We start from the raw sequence: 18,757 nt of genomic DNA on the forward strand, positions 1-18,757 counted from the left end.
TCTGTGCCACGGCGCTCCCAGCAACAGCTGAAAGAGCGCCGTGCCCCGTGAATACCAAGCAGCCGGGCGCAGCGCGGCGACGGCGCACCGGAATGAAACTGGTGGCCACAAAACAGCCAGACAGTTTTATTAGGGTCTGTCTGACACACAGCAAAGTCTGGCAGCAAACCGATCCTCTCTCACACACACACACGCACGCACGCATACACACACAACAGTAAAAAAAAAAAAAAAAAAAAAAGTAGCAAGCTGAGAATAATCCACCAAGGAGCCAATAAATATCACCCTGTAAAAATCAGCTTCTGGCTGGTTTGTAGCTCCTCTATGGGGGGAAAAGCAACTGTTCAAAGTCAAAGTTCGGTGATCTGCTGCTGATCTGCATTTCTACAAGAAACTCTTTCATTTAAAATCTCTTCAACATTGACTCTGATGCAGCCGATATTTTCATATCAACCAGTTTTAAAGCGTAATTTGTTCAGTAAAATTGCTTCAGGTGTGTCCACGTTGATGGAGCTGACATATCTGATTCTGGAGACTGACGTGTGTTCCCGATGGTAAAATAAAATAACATTTTTCTTATTTACTCGCCAAGGTTCTACACACGTAGAATCAGGATTCATTGTTTTTCTCTTCTGATGAGACGTTACACGCGAACGTCTCAGTAAATAATATCAGAACTCACAAGAAACAAGAGCAACTTCTTTGATGCTTTTTACGATTTTATTTACTTACAAAATAAAAAAAGCTGAGGGACAGATGCATTGATGCATAAATCGAGACAATCTTGTAATTCTTGGACTTAATCTTATAATATCGTCTGGAGCTGGTTGGAGCCAGGTGACGTCTGATTGGTGCATCACCACACGGCGGGGGGAGGGGCGGGGATTTTGGCTTGTTTCTCCTTGATTTTGTTGCATCCTCTCCAAACGGCTAATCCACTTGACAAAATGACAATCTGGTATCAGTGGCAGCGTAAATTGAGTGTGTTTAATTTCATGTTAAAGGTGGCTTTGAAACCCGTTTAGTGAAACCGAACACTTCGCGCCTCAGCTCGACTCAAAGCGAAGCGTCACACTTTCACCGTCACTTCCCAATAACAGTCGGAGCGCTCCTTGTGCCTCTCGGTTCAAATGACTCCAGAGTGTGTGTGTGTGTGTGTGTGTGTGAGAGAGAGAGAGAAAGGGAGAGAGATTACGCTCTATTGTTCAAAGGTGGTCACGTAACACAGTTTTGATAACGGCAGGAAGGATGGATTTCATATTTATCTGCCAGGTTTGGGTTTAGGTTCAGATCTGATGGATCTTGTTTTCTGCTTTCATTGGATCTTGAATCCCATCAGGGTGGAGGTGGTGGAGGGGCGCAGGTGTTGGGGACGAGTGTGGGGTGTAGGTAAACGGCTGACGGGGCGCAGAACAGAGGGGGCGGCGTCTGTGTTTCCAGACACTGCGGCAGGAGGCCAGACAGTCACCTGAACACACACACACACACACGCAGAAAGTGCACCGACGACGGCGTGTGCAGTCGCCCCACACTCGCTCGCGCGCTCACACACACATCTTACGAACAAGCAATTTAATTTTTAATTCAATCAGGGGGGTATAAATCACAGTGCCACTTGTAATGTAATTATCCCCGTGCATCAAAAGCACAAAAGTTTCTTTATTATTCTCGGGGCGACGGGGACGAGAGATAAACTCCATTAACTTTCACAGATTACAGCGAGTGCTGTGGGAGGTTTGGGGGAGGAGGAGCAGAGGGGGGGATGTCTGTTTAAAGGCGCTGAGGCTGGCGGATTGTCACAGTGGGCCTGTGGGTACGGAGCAGGAACCTGGAAAGAGGGGCCGATGATTGAAAACTAAACAGCAAAGCTCAGAGGAAGCCGGCTGTCAGCCTGGCGGGCCAGAGGTCTGAGCACAGCCAACAGGAGGAGACTCTGACACGGTTCCGTGTGTGTGTGTGTGTGTGTGTGCGTGTGTGTGTGTTTTGCAAAAATATGTTGTTTTTAAGGAGGAGACTCCTCTGGCTCCTCTTCCTCCTGAGGTCCCATGTCATCTCGCCCTCCCTCTCTCTCCAATCTGGGATTCACTCTGTAGGCGTTACCAGGGAAACCTTGTATCTGGCTAACAGCTTGATGGAGTTATTGAACTGTAACTGGCTGGGATAATTATGCTCTGTCTTGCAGGTTGGCCGTCCAGTGGCTGGGACTTAAAAGTGACCTATAGTTGGCCTCACATTGTTACTGCACGCCCGAGGCTTTTTAACCCCTCGGCCGCCACACAGTTGGACTTCGCCACACATCTTTAATCAAGGTTTACAGTCTTCCTTTAGGATGTCTCAAAGCTGCACTTTATTTTATTTATTTATTTATTTTACTGCTGGCCAGCTTCCAATTTAACAGGCTAAATGATTTTCATTGACTATAAAACAGAATATGGATAAACATATTGTCCAACATCATCAAAACAGTTAGGAATATATTTTCAGAAATGATGAAAGTCTGTGGCAACAAATACATTCCAAATGAGAAACATCACTGTGACGAACATCATGGCACAAGTCATAAAACTGTAAATAAACATCTATAAAAACAAGCCTTGATAATATGTTTCCCCAGCAAAGCGACTAAAAGTAGGACGGAGCTCCACTCTGGTATCTTTACATCTCTGGTTTCCTTCTTACAAAGTACAGTTTCTGGTTTCACATCTGGACACAGCGTTGGACTGTGTTTAAGTCAAAATTATTTACTGAGGTTCTCCTGCGTTTGCTGAGTTATTCATCACGGTGCCAGAAAGTTTCCTCCAAAGGTCACACACCAAATTTATTCCAGTGAGAACTGGAAGACCTCCTAAATCTTTTCACAGAGTTCTACCCGCTTGTTGTTGACGTAACCAAATATCATGTTATTTGGCTTCAGACTGAGGCTCCTATCTGTACCTGTTTTTAACATTTATTCTTGTCTTTATTTCCCCAAAACACTCCTGCACCAGTAGGGGGTGATGGCATCTGCATTAGAGTTTTATTCTTTTAAACTCAGTCGCACAAAAGCAAGATTCTCACAATAAATTCGTAACTTGTTTTTATGTTTGTTATGAAAGATTGACCTGTAAGCTAGGCTTTTAAATCCACGTGTTTTTCAGACGCACTCTAAATTAGGCTGTAGTTTCCACTAAACAACTTGTGCTGTGTACTTTTCAGTGACGATATTAGTTATTATATTCACGTGTTCCTTGTTGCAACAGGATTTTTTCTTTTTCCTTTTCTCTCTTTCCGCCAGTGTAAGATCAGACTTCAGGTTGTTGTATTCTCTTTCTCTCTAATCTTATCTGCTTAATTTTCTTATATTGTTCTCCCCACTTTCCTCCCCTTCTTTGCAATCTCTGGAAATAAACCCAAAGAAAATAAAAAGGGAGCATACATTAAAGCAATGCTGTATCTGAAGAAGAAAGCGACATGAGGCTTATGAAGTAAAATTAAAAACAAAAAACTAATTTTTTTCTTGCTAAAAACATTGTTTATGTAGGTCGAAGGATAAAACGAAGGATAAAATGTCAGTTTTGCTGGATGTTGGTGTTGGCAGGACCTACATTTTCAGCAGGTTCAGGATCGCATCACCTTCATCCTCAGTCGTCAGGACTTGGCCAGCATCCTACAGAACTGTGATTTGTTCCTTTAAACAAGTGTGTAATAAATAAGATAAAATGAATATATATATATATATATATATATATATATATATATACATATATATATATATATATATATATATATATATATATATCCACAATGTTCCAAACCACTGTCTTTCGAAATCACTGCTTCCCAGTGCAAGTAGAAGCCTAAATGAATATGAAATAATTCACTACATTGTTGCTAAATTTCTGTCCCTGCATTTCTCTGTCCAGGCCTTCAGGTAATAGTCCGTCTCTCTCTCGGTGCTCAGAGGTAAGCCGGATCACAGTAACACAGCACCAGTGTCTAGCTGCGTTTCCATTACAAACATGCGCAAAACTTTGTCAATATTCTGCTAATATATATATAGATATAGATATATTAAAAAAAGATCAACATCCATTTGTCAATCATGAGACTCGTGATATGAGAAAAGTGTTTCCATTGCAGTTTTGCCAAGTAAACCAATTCTGACACGGCCAGTAAAAAAAAAAACAACTTCTCCTGGCAAAATGTTTTATCGAAAAAACGAGTTTCTTTCAAAATTGCCCTGTTTCCATTACGCAGATTTCTTTTCGAAACGTCAAATTGTGCATTTACATGGTTTATGGAAACGCAGCGACCAACTTCCTGCTCTTCAGTGTTGTTCCTGTCCTCTGCGCTGTCGGCCGACAGAAGCAGAGGACGGCAACAGCTTTGCGAGACTGTCCTGTTTTGCTTGTGTTGTTGCATCAGCCTTGCGAGTCAGTAAAGAGTCGTACTGCGCTAACACACGCTCTGCGTGAGATAATTAGCCTGGAGTCGTTTGAAAGCGACTCGGCTCTGCCCAGGTGTCCAGCGCTCACAGAGAGAGACCAGACGACCTTTCCCTCCGCTCCGTCCCACTGCAGTCACTTAAAACAGTGATGGATGTCCCTCCACCCTCCACCCTGCTTCAGCAACACTCTCACCTTATTTGTCCCTTCTCTTTCTCCCTTCTCCGCCATTTGTTGCCTTTTACGCTCCCCCCCACCCCCACCTCCTCCTCATCCTCATCTTCTCTGTTCCTGCATAGTGATGAGAGGGAAGAGGTAGAAGGAAACCGTGGCGAGGAGGCGGGGTTCAAACCGAGCGCTGGACCCCTTTTCCTACCTGTCAGAGAAGGGAGCGTCAGATTCTGCCCCCACCTCCCTCCCTCCTTCCTCCGGCTCCTCATTAGTATGCAGTGGGTGTCGCTCAGGTGACATGGCTGCTGGATCCGGTCCCGACTGCAGGAACAGCAGCGGCAGCGTGGAGGAAACAAGGACAACAGGTAAGGACAATGAGAGCAGGAGGGGGAAGCAAAGAGGAGGAGAGACAGAGACGGACTTCTTCTCTGGAACGCTGTAAACAAGCTGAGCTGTTGGGAATCGTCTCTGAAACCGAAGCGTTCAGCCTGGATGGAAAATCTTCTCAAATCAAACTGACGACTTCAGCTTTTTCACCAGTGACTCTCTCGGTAGTGTAGGTGTTAGGGGAAAAAAAAGTCAACCGCAGTGTCCTGTTCTTCATGTTGTGATTTTTAATAAACATCTCCAAATGAACACTGTGTGTGTGTGTGTGTGTGTGTGTGTGTGTGTGTGTGTGTGTGTGTGTGCGTGTGTGTGTTTGGTCTTTTCCTCGCGTCGTGTTTAACTCCATGCAAGCAAACAAAAGGAATTCTGCACTTCTCTCTCCAAACGTTTTCATTGTTTTCACATGGAAGATTTTCATTCCCCTGATATCTGGGATATGAGTTTTGTTGCCAAAGGCAACAGTGACAGGGGCGTATTAGACTAATATTCATACTCTGTGTGGGTGTGTGTGTGTGCGTTTGAGGAAAAGAAAAGATGAGAAAAGGAAAAGAGAGAGGAAAGACTGTATGAGAAGGTGTGTGTTTATTTGCTTTCCGTATATATATGTGTGTGTGTGTGTGCTCGTGTGTGTGTATTAGGGGAGCAGTGCAGCCAGGCTGCAGATATCATCCATCTCCCTGTCACCGGCCCAGGGGCTGCTGGGAAAGCGGCAGACAGCTCCCCAGCTCCGACAACGAAGGCTGCATCCTAATTTCTCTCCGCTGCAGAAGGCTGGAGAACGCTGCGCCTCTCCTCCCTCGCCACCCAGTACGGAAACCCATTAACCCCGCAATCTGGCAACAAAGCGCAGCGCCGAGCTCGGGGCCCGCCGCAGCTGGAGCGTCCTATCTGCTCCCGTCATCCAGGAAACGGCAGCAGAAGTAAAGAAGCGGCCGTACGAAAGGGCATCTTTTCAGGAATCGCTTCTGATCAGGTTATTCTACTGACTCATCCTTGTGCGAGCGCAGAGATCCTCTTTTTCACAATGAAGTCCTCCTAAAGCATCACTAAGTGGATTACATGGCTTGTTGTTAGCCATGACAAATTCTATTGGAAAGCTGCTACCACACATTCCAGAGTTGTTTTTATTTTATTTCACTGCATTTAAATCCATTATACCTCACTTTTAATATTCATTCGTGATTTTTTTTTTTTTTGCTAAAGACATTTAGATGTGAAGAAGAAAATATTGTTTTTAGGTGTAATTATGCAATAGGAACACCATGCAGATTAAATATGCAAATGAATTCATGGTTTAGTTAGTTCCTTTTATTTATTACTCCAGTTATTGCATACGCTAAGCTAATTTCCACATTTTCAGGGCTATCTTTCTCTTTGCACAAATATCACAGACAAATGTTGCATGCAGCCCGGACGTCGACGGAGGAATTCCACGTTTGCGATCAAAGACATGCAGAGGTTTCGGAGCAGCTTTAATAAATCAGAAGGTGGGATCAGCACAGGCTGGGTGGGAGCTTCCAATTTACCTTACGCCATCACTGATTTATGAAGAGGCAATAAATCATTTGTAAGAATTTGGTTTATGTTTACAAATGTAGTTAAATATTCCACTGATTTTGTAAACATGTCAGATTTGGTCAGCAGCAGCCGACTGTTGCGTCACGAGATTTTAAATAGACATTTCACAGCAAAAACAAAGTTTTACCAAGTACTTTTGGTACAGTTTCTACTGCAAAAACACTTGAAATGAAATGAGACTGACTTGCAAGTTTTCAGCTTCCTTAAAGCAAATAATTCCTTAATTTTGATTAAAAAGTGCTAGCTGCATTGGGAGATTATTTCCTGTGTAGAAAGACATTTCCCAAATGGTATAAGTGAAATAATCTGTCAGTAGAGCTACATAATTCCTCAACTGATTTTAAGGAATTATGTACTTAAGATATGTACTTACGTTAGTTTTGCTATATTTCAAGTGCACCAAGATATTTACACCAGAAACTAGACCAAAAATACTTTGTAAGATTTTCTTTTTGTGTTTTTGCTGTGTTGTTCCTGGTTCACAGTAACATACTCCACAGGAAACAACTCCATATTTTCTAAAAACATTACCTAAATTTTTAAGCTACAAATTAAAAAAAATAAATTAGTATAATGAGATATCCAGTCCATGTATCATTTTCTTTCACTTTTTATATTTACATTAAGTTGATTGGACTCATAAAAAAAACCTTTTGTGTTCACTCCCGGATAAAGTTTCATCTATTTTCTCAGACTTCTCGTCCCGCTGACTATAAAAGCGACCGTCACACGATCCATCCATCTCGAATGAAATAAACCAAAACGAACTGCATGACCTCAGACTTCTGATATGAAAAAATAAAATAAAATAAAAAAAACATGGCGGCGGCGCACGCGGCTCTCTGGGTTTGTCATTTGCGGTTTACGTTTCTATGTTTGACTTGCTGTAAAACATGAACTCCTGAACCGAGCACACATGTGAAAGAGCTCCATTTCCAGGCAGCTGCAATCGGCGAGTCACTTCCTCACCTCCAAGCTCACACGGAGCTAAAAACGCAGCTTGAGCCTTTTGTCTTTCAGCATCCTCCTATGAGGGGCTAATTTAACACGGTGTCTGTGCCAGTCCAGAACTCAGTCACGTGTCTCCAAATATCAATAAATTTCATATTTTAAAAAAAAAAAAGAAAAGAAAAACTTGTTGGTCTAAACTGCAAAAACACAATCTTCCAGGTATTTTTGGTCTAGTTTCTTGTAGGGCTGGACAGTAAATGGAAAACAATAAATGCGATAGACATACATTGTTTAATAGTACAATTGATTACTATTACGTAATTAATTGTAGTAGAGAATATTCAATATATAGACCATTCACTTCAAACGGCATTCTGGGAGACGTAGGCAGAGGAACGCGAGCTAAGCAAGGTGAGTGTGGCATCAACTACCGCACGCGCTCTTCGGTTACCTAGCAACAACCTGTTGACTAACTTGCGCAGTTTCAGATTTCGCAGCCGCTCATTTTATTCATCACTCCTTAAAAATAACGTAGAGTGAAAACTGTGGATAAAATAAGAAAGGCAGTATTTAAAAAAAAAAAAAAAGTAATTATCGATATAGACAATTATCAACTTATATGAAACGCTTATGTAAGGTTTTCAGCCATGTTGTCTAGCACTAGTTTCTGGTGCAAATGTCTCAGTACACTTGAAATAAGACAAAAATAACTTGCAAAGCTTAACTCCTTCATATTGAATATTAAAAAAAGAACATATTTCATAACATGGGAAAAATGTCTTATAAGTGAAATAAGCTGCCAGTAGAGCTTAGTACTTTTTTCATCAATATTAATAAATTAACTTAAACTCCTTTATCTTGCTGAAAAGTTAATTGCAGTTAGTTTAACCTTATTTCAAGTGTAAAAAAAATGCGTGGTAAGTGTTTGTGCTTTTGCAGTGTAGCTATGAAATAACTTGCCTCTCTTATGATTAACATTTTCCAGCCCTCCCTGCTGTGTTTAGGTGCTCCACCGCACCGTTTCATCATCGCAGGATGGGGCTGAGGGGGTTACAGCGGAGCGTCCCGGTTGTTGTGAAGGCCCCGTGACAGTGATTCAGCCTCAGCTTGGAAACGCTACGCTGAGCTTTAAAAGCCCTCTCTGAAGCCTGAGAATCTGAAAAGCTAAAGCACAAAGGCTACTTTGATTTCTGAAGTCAAATAAACATCGTGCTCGTACATGTTATCAGAATCTGCTGACTGCGTCTCTCCCTAAGTGGCCTCGGGGAGTCTCACACTGACAGGACGAGGTGGTGGGGGGAGGAATACAGCAAGGTTATCAGATATTGCAAATGAGACTTGAAAGCACATAAACCCTTCTGTAGTGCATTCAGCTCGGAAGCCCCTCAGTAAGAGAGTCGGTGTTTATGTTTTGTTTCACCTGAGTGGGAGAAGAGCTCAGATTTTTCAGCTGGATGACAAAACAAATGGAAAATGCTGTGACAAGCTAAGAATCACTTCAGTTTAAAGGAAAAGAAAAGCCGTAGAAGCATTAATGCATTAAATATGAGGACGTAGTTGAGTTATTGAAATACTTGCACGGTGCTTAGAAAACAAACAGGATCCTTGTGTTTCACTGGACATCAAGAAGTTTCAGTTTGCTGAAACTTGCACATTTACAGTAAGATGGAGATTTTTATTTTGTTTTTATTTTTAAATACATCAACTCCAGTGTAGTGAAGCCCAAAATTATTCATACACCTGGCAGATTAAGATTTAAGTTGTTAGTTTTCTGACAGGAAACAACTAAAACATCTGTCTAAAGATAAAACAATGTTAAAGCTATTATTTATACTTTTTTTTTTTTTTTTTTACAAATATTTAAATCAAACTCTTCCTTTAATTACTGACCAGTTTGTTTTTTTCATGTTTGAACTATTTTAAAGATTTATGTTACAATGTAACCCTAATCTTTAGCTCCCTTCACAGATTTTCTATCAGTATCAAGTCTGGACTTTGACTGGGCCGCTCCAAAACATTAATGCAGTATTGTTTCCAATGAGGGGGGTAAGGGGGGAAACGCATGTTGGTAAAATTAAAACCTATCTTTCCGGTCCTTCTCTTCTCTTCCTGGATTAGGACAAGCGAATTAAAGTAGCTTAATAGTCAAAGTAGCAGAGATCGAGTCCTGATCCAGTCTATCAACAATAACGGTTTGAAAAAAGAACAAAAACAAAAATAAACTTTATATAATAAACTTTAACTACATCTTTATATTACTTTTCTCCGTTTGTTTGACCTTTGGTCCCTTATTTGATGGTTTTACTAGTAATTACTGGGAGCATCCTCCATTTTGGATCAGAGTATTTCCTGGTTCTCACTCTGGTCTTCAGCTAAAGACTCCAGAGTGTTCAGCTGTGGAGTTTCACTGACGTGTGTGTTCACGCTGTCGGGTGTGTGTTCTGGATCGTTACCTTATTAGGAGGTCAGTTTCTGTCCAAAGTTAACGTTTGTTTCTCCTCATGTCTCAGTTTGATTCAAGTCCGTCCGTGTCCTCTTTTACTTTTCAGCAGAAGTCAACCTTTGTTTAAGCCGTCCGATTTTTCAGGAGGTTCATGTAAGCACAAAACTTTAAAGGATGCAAAGAAAGAGATGACAAAAAAAACTGTTTTGCTGATGACAAATTACACAGTTTTTGATTTTTTTTTTTATTGTCATAAAATCTGTCCACAGGGATGATGACCGTTAAAATGAACAAAAATCAAATTAATTTAGCATTTCAGATTTCAGCCATTAAAATCCCATCATTTCTATTCAAACAAATTGAATCCGACCAACTCAACCAAACTGGTTAAACTAACTTTAAGTACATTTTTAACAGTTAGCTTTTTTCCCCCCCTTTATGAATGCAGATAAAACAACAGTCTAATGATTTGAAGTGTAAAACACTGACCTCGACTCAAAGCGGCAACAACAGTGAAATTCTGTTGACGTTTTAAGAGATGTTTTTGGCAGCAGCTAAAAGCTGCAGTTTAAACAATCAGCGGCGAGAAACTAGCACGAGACTTGGAGCAGCTGCTGCGTTCCAGCAGCCCGGCCCCACACCACATTAAAGCAGAGACATAAATGAAAGAAACAAAATAAACATGGGTTTAACAGAAACTGGACTCTACTTGACAATATGTCATTAAAACTCAAGAAGTCGATAATTTCATGATGTTTTATTTTGTTATTATTTTTAGACATGAAACCATAGTTTCCAAATGTGAAATTTGTAATTTTTTCCCCCACAGTTTCTAATAGTCTGTATCAGTGAACTCATTTTTAAAAAAATTATGTTTACAATCTTTTTAAAGCCCTTTGTGAGTTTTACCCATGAAATGGGCTACATAAATAAAATGTGCCTACTTTCTATAAAATAAATTGCAACAACTGCCCTGTATTGACTAATACATACTAATAATATGTATTAATAATAATACTTCTCATGCTTACTGCTGTTTCGGTGAAGGCTTGCAGGAAGTTCTGGCCCGGCTCATGTGCTTTATTGGTGCTTTCAGCAGAGACGGTTCTTGTTGAATTACAGCAGGGACTGTTTACGGTTCAGCATGTTGATGCAGAGGCTGTGAGGAGTCCGGACCTGAATACGGTCCGGGACACCCCAACGACCCTCTCGCCTGCCCTCACTATCATCTACAGGAAACATCTGGCACAGCTGGAGCGCCACGCTGAGACGATAAACGCGCTTCCAACCGCAGCTCTGTGGAAAGCTCTGAGGACGACTGATGCTTGCTTCATCTCACCAGGTTTGAATCCGAAAGCTCCAGTCCAGCAGCTCAAGTCCTGTTTTCTGTCAGAGGCGTCAAACTCGTCTTCATATGTCCTCAACAGGCCCGTTGGCAGAATGTACTGATAAAACCAATGGCTAAATACATCTATAAACAGCTGAGTAATTCTTGACATTAAATCACATTGGACATATTTTCCATTTGATGTCATTTGGCAGATTGTGAATTAAAAACTCCCTTGAGTTGACTAATAAAGAAATATTTAAGCACACAAAGTTATCTTGAAAGTTCTATTTATTATTATTTATTAGACTAGAGCACCATATTGTCCAAAAAAACTGTCACCATGTTATGACAATATAATATGAGAGATAATCTGTGAAAAGTTTGATCTCCTCCACAAACTTCCTGACCAAAAACAACCAATCAGAGCCAGGAGGCGGGTCTTAACACTGCCAATCAACCTCATGTTTGCACTGTTCAATGTGCCAACGATGGAGGTAGAACTTAAAATTAGAGGGAAACCATTCATCCGTTGTCATAGGTCGCCCATGCTAAGTGGGCTTAGCATTCACGATTGACAGCGCTAAGACCCGCCTACTGATTCTGATTGGTTAGTCTGTAGTTAGCTCGAATTTTTCAGATTTTCTGGCTCAGGCTTTGTTGCCACGGTATGATTTCCACAAATATGTAAAAAGAAACAGAACAAGTATATTATATAAAAGTACAGTGCAGCTTTAAAGCCATGGTTAAGCGACTAAAGAGGCAAAAAAAAAAAAAAAAAAAAAAAGTGTAAAGAGCTCCGGTCTGAACTCACGCTTCCCACACGGACATATGTATATCTGCAGTTTATTGATTCGTCTTTATTTCACACTCGCACAACAACGATGGCAGCCACGGCTTGCCACGCAGCCAGGCGAGCGTGTACCTCCTCATGTCCTGTCACGCACAGGCTGAGCAGCACGTTGCAGGAGAGAAGAGCGCAGACATCCAGATGTCTCCATCCTTCACGGGCTCACTGGTGCCTGCAGGCGGCGGCGCGGCGCGGCGGCTGCAGCAGCAGCAGCAACCTGTCAGCGCTCTGATGGACAGCCCGCTGCAGCTCTGACATCAAGGAAGCTTTGGAATCAGCTGCTGGAACAGAAGACAGAGCTGGCATGTTTTCTGTCTGTTAAGAAGACAGTGCATCATCATTATTATCATCATCGTCATCGTCATCTGTGTTCGGGCTTCAGCACAGAGATGGGCGTAATTCAGGCCGGGAGAGGGGCTGACAGCTCCCCTCTCTCCAGAGGATAAACAAGAACACATGCCACAGTCGGCTATGTGCTCCGAATAGATTTCACATGTTCGGTGTGGCACATGTTCTCCTCAGACGTCGAGCTGCTTCCTACAGTGAAAAGGCACCACGGAAACAACGAGTCCTCAGAGCTCCGCTGTACTGTAAAACCAGCCAGACGAGGTGACCCCAGGACCTGACTGGCTGCTTGGCCTCCAAATGGACCTCTAGCGCCATCTTGTGGTAGTTATGGGTACGTCACTGGCTGCATCGTGGCTCCTCCGGTTATGGCTATGAATATTTTTCAAAACCAAATGGTCAGACTGGCGTTATGTATGTTTAGACAAAAAAAAAAAAAAAAGTAAAAAATTGAGTCGATATTTATTTATACAGGACTTTGCACAGGCCCATAAATTAAAGGATGACCAATTAAACACAAACACAATAAAACAAGTGGAATAAAAGGAAATAAATAAATAAAATAAAAACAGCGAGATCATTCCTGCTGATAAATATTTAAGACCAAAATTAAAATCTTTAATTAAATCCAAAAACATACAGGCAACCAGTGCAGGGAGCTCGTTACCCCGAGCAACAGCATTTTGACCAACCTGCAGGTTGACATCGAAGACAGTTGTCCATCCCAGCGTTAAGAGTGTTGCTGAAGTAATAATAGCAAATATCATCCTTTCACAACCACCATTAGCGAGGTAGAGTTTTATTTGCTAATTAACCTAGCATGAACTACCACACTGTTCAAAATGAAAACAGTAAAAAAATAAATAAATAAATACTCGTGAGAGTTGTACAGTTAAAAGAACTCAGAATACTACTACTGCTTTTGGACAGCAAGTCAGATTTCCCAAAAAACAATCACCAAGATAAAATTGCAAACCATCTTCAAAACAATGGAAAGACTTTTTTTTCCAAAGGAAAGAAAAAGGAAGCACATAGAATGAAAAAAAGTATGTCAGAAGAAGCTCAAATCAATTTTGATTTGATTTGATTAAAAACTCTTAAGAAATCCTGTTTTTGTGCTTTGCCACAATTTAAGTCAATAATGTTAGCAGCACTTAATCTCCGAAGACAAAACATCATCAGTAGGGGGGGCAACGTGGAGTTTACCACTTTGCACGGAGAGGAAATAAAACCATCCAACCCTGTAAAATCCGAGCTGCTGCCAAAACCGTGAGCGCCGTCTGAAAGCGTCAAAGCAAACAGGCTAAATGACAGACAGACAACCAGCCGCACTTTCAGGCATGTCTGTCTTCAGGTCCAGAGACAGACAGAATCGTCTGCCTGACTTCAGAAGCCTCTAGAAGACAGCGAGCTGTCACACCGGGGACCACCATGTAGTCAGTCATGTCTCTCTGCAAAGTAACTGTGAGGAGCTTGTTAAAACTTTGATTCTACACGGAGTCTGTCTTGTCTGGGAAAATCCGGGTCATCCTCCGCCATCAGAAGTGGATTCCAGAAATCCCGCTCCTCTGTCTGTCAATTAAATGTGAAGCTCAGGCCGGCAGCTCTGAGCCAGGAGACTTTTGTAGACTTCAGAAATAAAGTGTCAAAAACGTTCAAATTTAGAAGGAGTCAATTTACTTGTCTCTGTACTGAGCAATTTGTTTACTTAATAATTTTTAAAAAAATCATCCAGATATTTTTGTCCCTTTTGCAGAAGCATCCTGATCTGTTCAGACACAGATGCTGTCAAAATGTATCATTTTTGAGTTCAAGATTTTAAGAAATTGTACAAAACACTGCAGAGACAATTGTGAGGTGAATGCGTTTACATGATTGTTTGTCTTCATGCTGTAAAATTAAAGTTTTGTCTACTGGGATTTCTGTTTGTGGTGAGCCCTATGTATATGTTTTACAAGTTATGAATGATCCGTAGTTTTGAGCTGAGGTATAACTTGTCTTTTAACACAAAGCACATGCCAGAAGTGGATTTTTGCATTTCGGCAATGTCAGTATGTAATTTACCACTGCTTAAAGTGTCAAAAATCATCATAAAACTGATTTTTCTTTTTCCCCCATGGGTTTTACGCTTTCACTGCAGCATTTATTGAATCTTTTGCTGTGTGTTTTTATAGCATCCCACAGCAAAGGCATCCCAGTAGCGTAGCAGAGTGACCTCATGACGGGACCGTAGCCAGCTGTGGGGGGAAACCGCAGGGCTTTATAGATGTAAATGAGCCTAACTTGCAGAACCGCTGTGTTTATAAGTTCAGAAGCGAAGTGAGCTCAGCCAGCTTCCGTGCTGTCACCGTGAATTAGTCTGCAATCTGTCTGCCTACAGAGATCCACCAGCAGGTGAGGGTAGCACAGCTCTTTAAATCTCGTCAAACTGCAGCGTTGTCGGTTTCTGTGGCTGGGTTTGTGTCATTTATGTTCTCTCCTGGAGGAGCCGTTCTCGTCCTCAGCCTGGGTGTGTGTGTGTGTGTGTGCGCGCACAGGGATTTACTCCATTAACTCTGGGGTTCAGTGCCGAGAAACAGGCAGGAAGTGATGGGGATTCGGCTCACGGTGGGCCTTCGACCACTGGAGAAAAAATGAGGCTGTGATGTGAACCGCTACATCACTGAACACTTAGTTTACCAGAGGAAGTACTGGAAGACAGTACTTAAAGAGACAGTAATCATTCTCTAGCTAAACTTTTGATCTTGAAGACATTATTAAATAAATCTCTGATATATCAATTCTAAAATTATTCCCATTTTAGCAAATGGGAATAATTTTGGTAATTCAAACTGACCTAAAACAAGAAAAGTCTGGCCTAATTTAACTCAGAGAGAGAAAAAAAAAGGTACGCGAGTTTTTTTATTTGGTGTAAGTAAACTTTTGGTTCCAGAAATTGATCAGTAATCATCTCTGATTCACCGTGGGAGGTATTCACATGCCCATAACGACCCTACATAGTGACAGTTTTAGTAAATATGGAAGATAAACATTTTAGTAAAAGTTGCATACTGCGACTGTTACGCTTAGTTTGGATGTTTTGCAGTGATGTGTGTCTTTTTTTTCCTTTAATGGTTTCATTTGAAATTCCAAATTCAACCATCAAGAGACGCCGGCGTGAACAGTCTACAACCCCGAAGTCATCCAAGTTCACATACGACATGCAAGACGCCGTGTGTACCGAAGTAAATATGGAGTCCTAAAGCCGTCGTCCAATCAGAGGTGACAATTTCTGAACATTTCTACCATTCTCAATTTTTCTAGTGTTGAAATTTCTTCTATCTGCTTCCTGCTTCATCTGTTGCAACATTTCAGTGATGTAAGTTTGGGATGACATGGGTCGTAACCATTCAGACCAAGGACTGCATTTTCCATCCATAGAGCACACAATCCCTATATGAACTTTTATTCTTCTGCTCGTGTTACTGAGGTGCTACAGAAGCTAGAGAATGAAAGACTGGAGGATATTCTTTATCCAGGAGGGCTTAGGTCTTCGTAAATCTTACTTTGTTTCCTTTTATAAGAAAATATGTCAATGTGACCAACTGGGTGATAACACTGAGTAACCTGGGACAAGAAGAGAGTATGTATGTGTGTGTTAAAAACAAACAAATGGAAAAACATGTCATTATCTACATGAACTGAAAGAAAAATATAAGTCATACGTTGGATTTTAATACAAAATACCTTTGCGATCCCAAAACATCAGTTCTTGACTTTTTCTTTATTATTTTTAAACAAAACATACTTGCCACATTTGACCAACATATCATGCATTAAAACAAGTTATGGTTGGGCAATGACATCAAGAATTCAAGTCAAAAGTTTGTAGTGAGATCCTCAAGTCAAACCTAAAGTCATTACATTTTGTGACTGGAGTCTGACTCGATTCAAGTCTCAGTGGTTGGAGTTCATACCTCTGTGAAAAACAATGAGCCCAAACTTATTGTGGAAAAACTTTATTAGAGAGAGAGAGAGAGAGAGAGAGAGAGAGCTGGTAGATGAGTCTTTAAGGTCAGAGCTGTACATTTAATACCAAGACCCAGATTAAAACACTGCGTTATGACCCAAATGCGTCAGACTAATCTGCATTATCTAAAACAGCAGAGTTCCCTCAGCCAGCAGCTGCAACAAGCAAGGTCAAAGGATTCATCTGATAGCAACAAGGTAAGGTCAAGGTCAAAGGATTCATCTTTACAGCCAGCAGATAACCAGTATATGAAGAAAGGCCAAGGTGACATAACAAATAACTCACTGGATGCTCAGTATCCAGATACAGGCAGTTTTAAGCCCTTTCTATTGCGGAAACCAGGCCAGATTGCTGCCAAGGCTGATGCTAACGTTTTTGTTTTGTGCTTCAGTGCCACGAGCCTGCCACTAGATGGCACCAACGTGCAGTTTTGATAAAGAGAATAAGCTCTACTGCAAGAGTGTCAATATTTAAACTCCCATGGAAATACAGTCACTGGTACATCCATTATCTATCCATCTATAATGCTGTTCACCTTAACAACCTGACCATTGACAAAAACTGGAGGTGGTCGGCGGGAGCCTGGTGGCGACTCCTGTCTGTAATAAGATTTGAACTTCTGAAATTAATAACACAAAAGAACTCTCTTGACACATTAGTTTATATAACTCGCTGTTGCCCTATCCACTTGAAACGTGCGTCCTCTACCAGAGGACAGAAAACATCAGGGTTCTGCTCAGTATTTAACCACTCAATCAAATTTATTTGTATACCACATGTTAGCAGCAAGGCGGTTCAGGGTGCTGTTTCCAGGACTGCAATCTTGCAGCTGGAGATCTCAAAGGTTGTGACCCCAGACTAAAGGTTACAGCTCTTAGTGCACAGATGACCACTGAAGCCTTGACTCTACACAACTTTTAAGTTTCTTTTTGGATCTCTTGGTATTAAATTGACTTTCTTGTGTTCCTTTTTCTTGAGGTTAGGGTAATCTATAACTAATGCTCTACTTTCTGCTTTGCCACCACAATATCTGACTGGTTCCCCAACACCTGTTTTTTGGTCTGGATCTGGAAATCGCCTTAGGCTTATATTTTTCCACCACTCTCATGGGTGCTGCCCTTAATCAGTACTTGGAACAGATCTTCCTGTGAAACCAGGTTAAGGTCCAACACACTGGAACCAAATGTCTGAATTATCTCCTCAGCATCCAAAGAAGTTCTACAGAGTCCTGCCAATGAACCTCTAGAAGTTGGCGTCAGACGTGGGAACTATCCTTCCCATATCATTACACCGCCACCACAAAGCATGAACCAGTAATACAAAGCAGAATGGATCCATCCTGTATACAGCTCACCTTAAATTCTGCTTCAGAGTTTGACGTGTTGTGCATTTAGAGATGGTATTCTGCATAACTTGATTGTTTGAGATACTGCTGTCTTTCATTTCTCTGTCCAGCCTCCTCTGACCGCTGACCTCTGACCTGACGACGGCTGCTCACTGGACATTTTTTTCCTTCTTTTTGGACTGTTTTCTGTAAACCTGATGCAGATCAGCACTTCCTGAAACATATTGCATAACACTCCCAATATGTTTGCGTTCACAACTGTACAGTGGAAAAATAACCCCCTCCCCCGACTCTGCATGCTGTCGCAGCAGATGGAGCTGCGTGTCTTTATTTGCTGTAAATCTGACAGACAGCTGACTGTGAAGCCTTCTGGCACTGCTTCACTAATTAAGTTTACTTTCAAACCTACTGGGTCTTCTGGGAATAACCGACCTGTTCAAGACAGTCAGCATGATGAGCCTCGTCACTCAGCCTTCATACAAGCAACAACTCAAACGTTCGGCGTCAGACTGTGTGAAGTACAGCAGCCTTGGTTTGAATGATTAAATACGACTTCTACTTCTAAGTCATATTTCCACATCCATATTTGACTGTGTTGAACTACCAGCTCTCTGATCAGGCAGAACAAAATCCGGAGATGTGAAATAGATGAAATGAGTCCGAACAGATCCGTTGTTGGAGCTCAGAGGAAATGGAGAGTCAGCTTTCAGCTAATGAAGTTCTCGTCAGAGGTCTCATTTACAGTCCAGTCACAGTAAAAAGTAAATAAGTCCCTAAAAGCTAAAGGGTTTTACATTTATAGCCCCACATGATGAGCAACGCAGGATATTTACTTACCAGAAGCTTTGACATACAAAATCCACCTTTACAGCTGGCAGAGCAAATGATGGAGGAAGTAGAAATCAGGCGCTGTGGATCTAGTTCTCC

At 41.5% G+C, this 18,757-nt stretch overlaps 1 long non-coding RNA gene across 1 annotated transcript in view; it reads left to right on the forward strand.

The window, feature by feature from the left end:
* LOC148155525 (uncharacterized) overlaps positions 1–8,742 on the forward strand; it is a 57,549-nt gene extending 48,807 nt beyond the window's left edge. Inside the window, exon 3 of the long non-coding RNA XR_015765200.1 lies at positions 4,724–8,742. This is a non-coding gene — a long non-coding RNA (uncharacterized LOC148155525). The remainder of the gene's footprint in view (positions 1–4,723) is intronic.
* The last annotated feature ends 10,015 nt before the right edge of the window (positions 8,743–18,757 follow it).

This window comes from Poecilia mexicana, unplaced genomic scaffold, assembly GCF_051168715.1.
Source record: "Poecilia mexicana isolate PSO_F unplaced genomic scaffold, ASM5116871v1 scaffold_14, whole genome shotgun sequence".
Lineage (NCBI taxonomy): Eukaryota > Metazoa > Chordata > Actinopteri > Cyprinodontiformes > Poeciliidae > Poecilia > Poecilia mexicana.